The following is a 9985-nucleotide window of genomic DNA, read 5'->3' as shown; positions in this document are numbered from 1 at the left end:
ACCAAGTTCCTAGCCCAAGCACCTGAAAAAAAAAAATCACATTCCACACATGAACCTCTTTCATGCTACTGTGTTCTGTATTCAGAAGGGATATTTTCTCCTCCTCTAATCTCACTACAATCAAACCTTAACTTACATTGGGCACCTTAATCATGACACGTAATGTAAATGTCAATTCTGTTAATTCTTTCTGTGTGGTCCAACTTAACAGAAACGTCACAGTAGTTATTATTATCATGGGCATATTCCACAGCACCTAATTGCTTCTCATTGCATTTGCACATCCAGAAATCTCTGTCTTCCCCAGATCTCTGCGATGTTTCCATGAGCCTGCAGTAAAAAATACTGCACTCAACAGAAGAGGAAAGCAAAATATTTAGGGCAGCTTAGAATAAATCAAACTGAAATAAGTCTTTGGCAGCCACATGGGTTTTTTTAAATTTAATTCTGAGGAGGAAAAAAGAAAAACCCTAAAGATTTGCTCAGTCTGTGATCTGCTGCTTAGGTAAGCTTGGTAATGCAGGTGTTTTGATGGAGAAACTAGGTCAAGTTTCTCTGAGACGTGGGCAAGGCCTCAGATGTTATTTAGCATTGCAGGAGTCTGTGGTACTTCCAGGCACTGCGGTGAGGAGAGGACACAGAGGCAGAGCTGTTCTCATGTGGGTACCACAGCAGACAGTGCTAGCAGCTGGGGGAAAGATCTACAGACCTTTAATTTGCATCTCTGCCCTCCTCGTCCCTGGCAAATCAGCTGCTGAGAAATTAGGCAAGCTAATTTGCATCTAGCACAGAGCAAGAGACGATGACGGAGGCTTTCGCTAGCTCTCATGTTTAGATTTCATGTGTCACCTGTTTAATCCAAAAAATAAGCGCAGCATGTAAAGCACCACAGAGCCTGCAGCGAGATGAAAACCAGCTTCTTCAAAATTAGTCCAGATACGTCAGACGGGACACAGACCAGACAGGGCTACTTCCTCCATCAGAGGCATCTGCCTTTCCCCTGACAGCTAGCAGACCGTCATGAGGCCACCTGGGACCTGGGCCCATCCTGCACAGCCACAGGACAGCACTGAGAAACCGTCCCGGCCATCTTCAGCCCCACCAGAGACCACCTGGCTTCACCTTGAATGGGAAGTCGGGTCACGCTGAGAGCAGGAGAGGTCCCGGTGGTGTTTCCGTCAGGCTGCACACCCTGGCCATGGCCAAAAAGAAAACACATTGAGCCCTGTGGCTGTGGAGCAACCCGATTTCCTGATCTCTCTTGTTCTCCTCCCTTTCCACATATCTGCTTCCTTCCAGAGCAGAGAAGGCTAAGCACTGACCTCCAGGTTTCACTCCAGCATGGAGGCAGAGGGACAGCAGAAGGCACCAGCACTGCTCCGCAGTCCCAACACAACCACCCTCTTCTGCTTTTCTCAGCTGTAGGTGACACCAGACTACAGCATCCCGGCCATCTGACCAAACCATGCAAAAGCGGCATGGCACGAATGTCAAATGTGTCCACAACACCAATTCCCCAGGGAACATGATCTACAGGACCCCAAGTGCTGGGCCAAGACAATTAAAAAATGGAGGAGCAAATTGACTGCCAGTCAGGCCAAAGACCCTTCATATTAGGTCATTGCTACTATGCCAGTGGTCTGCTGTTTCCAGTCCATTCCAGGTGGCAATTGAAGGATCTGCTCTTGCTTCGGCAGCCTCTCCATTCACAACTCGCTGACCCAGCTCTGCTGGCGACAAAACATTTCCAGACAAAAGCTCCTTCTTGACTCAACCACCCTGACAGGAAAACAGAACGAGGCTGTAAGCATGACCCTTTTCCATGCACGTGGCACATGACTCACCTTCTTCACAGATCTCTTTCCCAGAATAAGAAGGAGGGGAAAAAGGAAGTACAGCAAGAAGGAAACCTCAGAAACACAGCGGGAAAATAAGCAAACACCGAAAATGTAAAAACAACTGCTATAGACAGCTGTACAAATCTTCATTACAATATTGTCACACAAGGTTATTGTGAAGAAGCCTTGGAAATACAGACAATGACATGGTGCAGTGTGAGTTAGTGTTTGCAAGAGGACAGTGAATCTCAGCATCCAGGAAACTGCTATTAGTGAGATATCTGTCAAGCCACATTCACACTGCAAACGTCTCAGTGACCTGCAAAAAGCATCCGAGAGAGGGTAAATGAGCTTCCAAACTTCGTGTCACTGCAGCTTGTATCCTGCTAGTAGCAAAGTCAAACTCAGCCGAATAGCTCTGCCAAGCCCCAGCTGACTGCCTGCAACTCTCACATGAGCAGCAGTCATGAAAAGCCACATCTCGCCAGTACTATTGCTGGCAGTAAATTAAAATTCGGCCCCTGGTTTAGCCAGGCATTTATCTGGAAAGGAAGTGTGGGATCCATCTGAAAAGAGGAAGGTAACTAAAATATAGAGAAGTGCATCTCAGCCCATCACTGAGTCTCCTCTAGTAATGAAACGAGAGGAACCAGCACTTGGAGGCAATAATTCACCCACCCTAAAGCAGGCAGCAGATCTAGAGGAGCTCGAAGGGCTGTTTCCCCACCGGTAATGCAGGGAGGCCACCTGACAAGCTCAGGTGCAGATGACCAACAGGAGGGGATGATTCCCATTCCCACATGCTGGCATATGCTGCAATACAGCTGGCCCATGAGGCCACTGATCCCCAGGTCCACGTCTGGTGGTTCCCTGAATGAAGCCAACCACCAGAATTCCACTTAAATCAAAGTCACCAAAGAACTGGGGGAATTGAAATATGTTGCCAGACTGGTCGGATTTGGTCTGGTTTCATAATTTCCTCATTCTTCTGACACCTGAAGCTTTTTCATTATTTTATTTCTTGAAGCAATGGGGTTTCCTCCCTTTTGCTAGGGCTGGCATGGGACACCCATCCAAAATCTGCATGAAAACAAAAGAAACATCAGTGGAAAGACATGGAGGGGAAAGAAAAGACTGTTCAGAAAAACAGCAAAAAGAAACCACATTGGCAGCCCTGAGCTTTTCACACTTGTGTTTGCAAAGATAAATTCCCTGGTCAGTTCTGGAGTGCTGAATACATGGAAAAGTCCCTTTTTATCCCATAATAGCACTAAGTCCAAATAAACGCCAGCTGTCCTTTATGTGAGGCCCCCCCCTCCTTACTCCCTCTCTGAGGAGTCCGTTACTGAGCAAACTTGCCCCAACCGCTCTCCTGCTGCGATCCTTTGGGAACCCAAGCAAGGGGTGGAGAGAAGACCTCTGGTACCATTACAAAGGCAGAATATGATGCATTTATGCCCACAAGGGAACTAGTCACTAGATACCATCCCTGCTCCCCAGAAGAGGCAACAGCTTTTTCTCTAACGCTGCTGCTGTGTGGTTTGCGCTGAAATCCCAAAGCCTCCTCCTCCAGCAGCTGAGCAGACAAACCACAGGCCAGCCACTTTCTCTGTGTTTCAGTTTTCCTCTTAGCAGAGGGGATAATAAAATTACCCAGCACTCGGGAATGCTGTAGCTTTAATTCATTAATCTATAAGGAGCTTAGAGATCCTCAGCCGTAAGGGGCTCGGGAAATGCCAGCGGAAATGCTTTGCATCTTGTTGCTGTGCTCCGACTTTCAAAATTTCCCTACTGAATCCACCGATTCAAATAATTTGAGTTCTGAATTTTCTGACTCGGCAATTCGAATCAGCTTTTCACAATGACGCGAGGAGTAAAAACATGCTCTTTGTCAGTGAGAGAAAACGGGGAGCAGCACTAGGCTATCTGTATGCTGCGTGAGTCAGCCACAGTTTATGCACCTGCTGTGACTTACAAGTCTGAATGCACTGAATGCACTTGGAGATGCTGGTTTTGCAAACAGATGGATTTTGTAAATCCTGTTAACGTTTCTGTGTGTAAGAGCTTCCCAGCAGAAAAGGAGCATGTCCACGTGAGTATCGGATCCACTTACCCTTATAGATTTTAGAATAGTATCTTCATTTTACTCAGGCTGGAGATATAAATAGATTCATTGTAGAGTGGGCACTTCGTTGTGTTTGTGAGAACAGTGACTTTCAGGAAATTAAATTTTAAATTAGCTGCTCTAAGCTGTAAGAAGAGGAGAGATGTGTGCCTCTAAAGACACATTGGCTCTGGAGGGCTCAGTTCAACCATACTCCAGCAAAATAACCAGTTTGGAGATAACACGGGGGCTGCGTGCACAAACTGCTTGTTGTGCTCTCTCTCAATCACAGGGTTTTATTCCAAAAAAGTTACTGGAATGTTTTGTTCTCGTAAGGTTTAAGCAGCTTAGGCAGGGAAAATTGCATAACCCATTTGCTATGTAAGCTTCAGTCTTTGACATGTACTGAACTCCTTTTGCTTCATGCGTATACGGTCGCCTTTTGCATGGGACAGGGCCAGAGAAGTAAACAAGGAAGCCGAGCCTGATAAGAAGGAAAAAAGGGTCCTGGGAGCTGCTGTTGTGAATACAGGAGAAAGGGGCGGGGGAGCAGCAGAAACACAGCCTGTGTGTCAGCAGTTTACATGTGAAATTGCTGAAAACCTTCCATTCACCTAGGCAGGGAGGCTGCCACGGGGCAGGGTGCACACATGCCATGCACCTGGCCATGCACGAATTGACCCAAAATACCCAGCAAAACAAGGCAAAGATGGAGAGTGGTGAAGGTTAGCTGGCTTCAGCAATCCCAGCAGGACACTCTTTGTCACTCCTGGAAGTGGCCTCTCTGGGCTACACAGTCAGCCTTCATTGGTGGGTTTAAGCACAGCTGTAGTTTGGGAGGAGGAGGTGGGAACTGCTAAAAAACTCACCCTTTTGTATATTTCTGAAGGGACCCTCATACCGGTAGGTATTGAGGTGCTCAGGCAGGGTGGTGGCAGTCTGGCCGTGACCCCACTGCCTGAGTGCAAAGGAGATTAGCAGAAGTTGCATTAGAAATTGGTGTCCAAAAAGCTGAATCCAGCTCTCAGACTCGCCTCTGTTTAGAGAGATGTAACAGCCCCGTGCTTCCCCGCATCGCTGTGATCATCAGTTATTGAATGCTAGAAACCCACTGTATACTGTAAAATCCTAGCTGTTGTTATCGGAATTTATTATGTGGGCAATTAACATAGGCAATCCCATTACCACTGATGGGATTTATCTGAGTAAATCTCACATGTGTTATTCTTCTAGAAAAACAAGTGATCAACTTTTTGGCTTGGCCTAAGTTTCCAAAGATAAATGTATTCCCTCATTTATTACTAACTACACAGCTTGTGGCCATGTGGTGTGAGTATAAACAAGCTGAACAAATGTCTAGTATGGGAAGGAATAAAATGTTAAAGCAAAAAAATGATTCGGTGATCTCTTTGCAGCCAGTGAGATGGGTATTTCATTGCCAGGTCTGACTATGTAAAATAGTAATTGTGCAATTAGCACTTAATGACTGGAGTTTGTTTCTTTTCCTTCTCAATCGTTAAAGCCACATTGATCTGCTCAGAACATATTGATAATTTCTGAATATATAGGCAAGCAAATCAGAAACCACAACAGCCTGTTCAGGCTCTGTTTATTTCTCTGCATTGACATGCAGTAGTCCTTGCCAGATAAAGATGTCTCCAGCAGGGTAGGGCAGAGGACAAAGAACAAGGAGATGGGACAGTACCTGAGCTGTTACCCCTCAGAAATACCAAGTCACAAGATTCCATCCATCCAGAGGAAGACGACTGGGGCAATCCTGCTGCTAAAGCTGGGGGACAGTGTCATATACAGCTGCTGAGCACACAGCCCCCCCGCTTGCTGTGCACTACACACAGCTCACACCCCTGACTACAAACTTTAACTGCATGAGACTGCTGCAGCAAATCCCCACCTGTGCAAGACCCAAAACACTTCTCCAATCCATTCTTGGCCACAAAAGACTTGCTTTGTGAGGTGGTTTCCTGCTTCCCTCCCCCATTACTTTCTGCAGCATTTCAAAGCTTGCAGAGCAAGGCTGCACTTCATGCAAAGGGCCTGGTGTCTCTCTGCACCCTGTATAGGTATGTCTTTTAGCACAGCTACAGCTATTATTTTGCTTTTGACTACATCTGCAGCATTTCCCAGTCCTGGGAGATCTGACCCTTCACCACCACTCATGCTGCTACAAGTGGTGCTTGAAGTGGGGCTGTTGAGTACCATGGCTGGGATTTTCAAAGATGTGTAAGGGGTTAGGTGCTTACCTCCTGAGGTTTTTCAGGAAGAGAGGACAGCTAATTCCTTCAGTTATGCCCACTTGTAAGAAAAGAGGGTTTCTGCACAGAGCATGCAGCAAGGACGCTCTCAAGCACGCTGTGAACTGACCGGTGTGAGCACACTTATGTCCCTGCTCATCACTTGGCCCAGGGCAAGATATATGTAGGCTATGTGCCAAAATCACTGCAGAGATTCTTGTTCTTGTTCTGCAGGAGGAAAATCCCAAAACAGAACAAGCTACAGTTATGGATAAATATTCATCTGGCATTCAAGAGAAATGCATAGATGCATCTTGAGTTGGTTTCCATCTGTTAGCGATGATGCCAAGCAGTGTTACTGGAAGCAGAACGCAACCGGCTAATTCATCCCTATTGCATGATGCCTCCAATGCAAAAGCAGAAAGCCTGTTTCCTAACCCGGGTCTGTGTTACCAGGCAAACTGTCTGCCTGAGTGATGGACTTTATTATGAGCAGGAACAGTGCCAGTGCTTTGACTCTGTAGGCAGATGATGACCACAGCAAGTCTGAGGGTGGCATGGTCAAAGGGAGCAGCGCGTTGCTCCCGCTCTGTCTCCTTGCTCAGGGATGCTCCTGCTAATGTGCATGGGTGGACGAGCCAGACCCCACCATGTGGTCACACAGCCTAGGTGTAAAGAGTGATGATTGGGTCAAAGGAAAAACCTGTACTGGTAAATAAAACAAACCAGGATTCTTTGCATGTTTTTAAGGGCAAGTGAAGCGATGCAGCTCACATCCATTGAGCTCTGCACCCCCAAACCAGAACAGCTTCATCCTTGCTACCTGCTGGCCCTTGCTGTCCTCTGAGCTGTGCCACAGCATCTGTGGCAACAGAAGTTGGGACAGGCCAAAACATTTGAAGGAATGTGTTAATTAATAATTAACAGAGAGAGTCTCCAACCTGTGCCCTGGCCCTGTTTAGCTCACTAGCCTAGGGGTAGTCAGGGGACCTGACTCAAGAGCCAAGCCCTTTGGACTCAGGAGTCCAAAGCTAACTTTTCTCAGCACTGCGGGTTGTGCTGACCCTGTGAGTCTAAACTTGGAATTCCCAACGGGACATGAATTCCCCCATAATTAGTAAAGGAGTCTGGAGACCGCTTACTGTCCCACTTACAGCCCATTTGCACTGGACAGGCAGTGAGCCCAGATGGCTGGTTTTGATATAAAACATGTTTTCCCTGTTTTTGTCACTCCCTCCCTGCTGCTCATGTGTTTGCTTCACCCGGTTGTGACTCCCTCCTTATTGCAGCCTGACTGTGGCCGTGACTCCAGATGACATGGCAGTACACCCATAAATGCAGGGCTTAATACCCGAGTTTGATCCAATGCACCACTGCAGATCAGTACCAATCAATAACACAAAACTGGGTACACAGTAAAGGATATGGATAGAAATCTCCCTAAATCCAACTTCAAAAAATGGGGAAAATAACCTACTGAAGTCACTTTATTTCTGGTTTTGCATTTCCGATTGATACTACCGTAGGTGGAGATGCAAAAAATTGTAGGTGTCCTGCTGAATTAAATTTGGAGGCAACTGATGATGCCATGTTACATTATAAATAACGTCTGTCTAAAGCAGTTGAATTCATTCTTGTAAGGCTTTTTTTTTTCCTTAAGCCTGGTGCCAAGCCCAATAAATTGACAGAAGAACTCCCACTCACTTTAGTAAATTTTGGATCAGGTCCTGGGGGATTAGCCCACATGAGCTTTACAGAGCAAAGACTTGCACACAGCAGTAACAGATTAATGAGACCATTTCTGTGACCAAGTATTTGCCGACAGGGGTTAAGTTTGCATGGCCAAGCACTAACAGACTTAAGTCATCATCTTAATAGCCTGTGCATCCATTATATTGAAAGTGAAATGAGCGCATCTGGGTGCCTAGAGAGGAGAATGATTAATAAAGGAAAAAAAAAGGCAGCGAGCTGAGCGGGTCAAGTGAAGAAACCATATAAAGAGTATGGGACTGTCATTCAAAGAGTAATGCTCAAACCTGGGGAGTTTGTGGATCCAATGAGTGGCGTGTTGTCTTGCACAAACATGCCATGCTGACAAATGAGCCCAGTGTTTGATTTCCATTTGAGCACTGGTGTCAAAGCTGTACTGCTGACGCAGAAGTGCAATTCCCGCTCGCTTTGGTAGGAGCTGCCCATACGTGATGGAAAGCACAGTGTGAGCAGCAGGGTCCAGGTCGAACCACCTAACATGAGGAAATTGGGAGTTAAGTCTAACAACTGACTGCATGCGCAGGGAGAGGGTTTAAATAAACACGCTTCTGTGCGGGGACAGGAGATATGTTTGGAAATCTGGGCAGGCTCTTTCTGCCGTCTGTGTTTTGTTTCTGAACCCAATGCTATCATAATGAATAAGCTGTTTGCTCTTTCGACTGCACACCACATGACAGCTAGTTTCCATCCAAAAGCTTTGGCCCCTGCATGTAAATTGATCCTGTAAAGTTAACTCCTTTGTTCAAGAGGTTAAGTATGTGGTGTATCAATTGGGCTTTTTGTGTAAAAGCCACAGAGCAATATACTTACTGAGCCATATGTGTATTGCAGAATAATTTGCAGTAAAGGTATGCAGAGGAGCAAAGATGGATCATCCAAAAAAAATGTAGGCTCCAGTTCAAGAAAGTGTCCATTTAGAACAGAGCAGAATTTAAGCATATGCTTAACTCCCACTGAAATATGGTTTCTAATCACATGTTTCAGGTTAAGTATGTGGTTAATGCTGGCCCCAACAGGGAGGGATTTAGACACATGCTTAAAACCTCTGAACTGGGGCAGGGGTTACAAAAAGGCCTCTGGAGTCTGGGCTGACCAGACCAGGAATCCAGACTTGCACCCAGTTGCTACCAAATGTGCCAGGAAGACCCACAAGGGGAAGAAAAAGTCTGAAGAAAACAGCAGGATCATCTGGAGACACTTCAGAAGGCCAAAAATGCAAGCTAGGTTTGATCCTAACCACAAGACATGGCAATTACACCTCTCCGGGATGCAGCAGCACAGCCAGGAGTTGATGATACCTGGGGCTTCACCACTCCCACGTGGACCCCCTGCTTACACGCTCGGGGCAAGTGGATGCTGAAGACACCAGCCCTGGACTCACAAGATCCATGTTCTTTTGAGTTCTTTTGACTCATGCTTTGGACATCACCTTGGGCTACGTTCCCATTACAACATGGTGACTCTAGTATCTGTCCCAGCCTCCCACATGACAGTGGAGGACCAGGAGATGCTCTCAGACATGGGGGGCTACGGAATTCCCTTTTGTAGATGGAAAAGTACCTCCATCCTATATCCTGGTTGCTGTCACTGTAAAAACATTCCAGGGAGCAAAAAGGGCTTCTTTAAAAGCAGCTTTGCTAGAATGGAGAATTGAGAATGAACCATGAGGGAAAAAGGAATCTTCCATGCAGGAAACAGAACTGTCTTTGCATTGTCTTCTTCAGTGAAATCAATGTTGCCTAGGTAGAATGACGTCTCCTCTGACATCTTAATCCCTGCCGCCTACCCTGCTGGCAGTGGGATCATACGCATCTTTGGCAATAGACAATTGGCATTTTCAAAACATGTTAAATTCTTCCCTTCTACTGCAGTGCATCTGGACACAGAACATACTGGCAGCCTCGCTCAATGTAATCATTTTATTAGAAACTCTTGAAGGAGCATATTTGTCTTATCCCTTCAGTTTTTTGTTATTTCTCTCTGGTAGCGAGAACCAACAGCCAGCGAGGTACTTTCCAAAG

The 9985-nt window shown here is 46.2% G+C and overlaps 1 protein-coding gene across 1 annotated transcript in view; it reads left to right on the top strand.

Annotated features, from left to right (window-relative positions):
- The first annotated feature begins 3613 nt into the window (after positions 1 to 3613).
- Positions 3614 to 9985, top strand: part of ASAP1 (ArfGAP with SH3 domain, ankyrin repeat and PH domain 1) — a 191763-nt gene continuing 185391 nt past the window's right edge. Inside the window, exon 1 of the mRNA XM_052787460.1 lies at positions 3614 to 3930. The gene's annotated coding sequence lies outside the window, so the exon portion shown is untranslated. The remainder of the gene's footprint in view (positions 3931 to 9985) is intronic.

This window comes from Harpia harpyja, chromosome 5 (genome assembly GCF_026419915.1).
Source record: "Harpia harpyja isolate bHarHar1 chromosome 5, bHarHar1 primary haplotype, whole genome shotgun sequence".
Taxonomy (NCBI): Eukaryota; Metazoa; Chordata; class Aves; order Accipitriformes; family Accipitridae; genus Harpia; species Harpia harpyja.
This window is presented reverse-complemented; position numbering and strand designations above follow the sequence as displayed.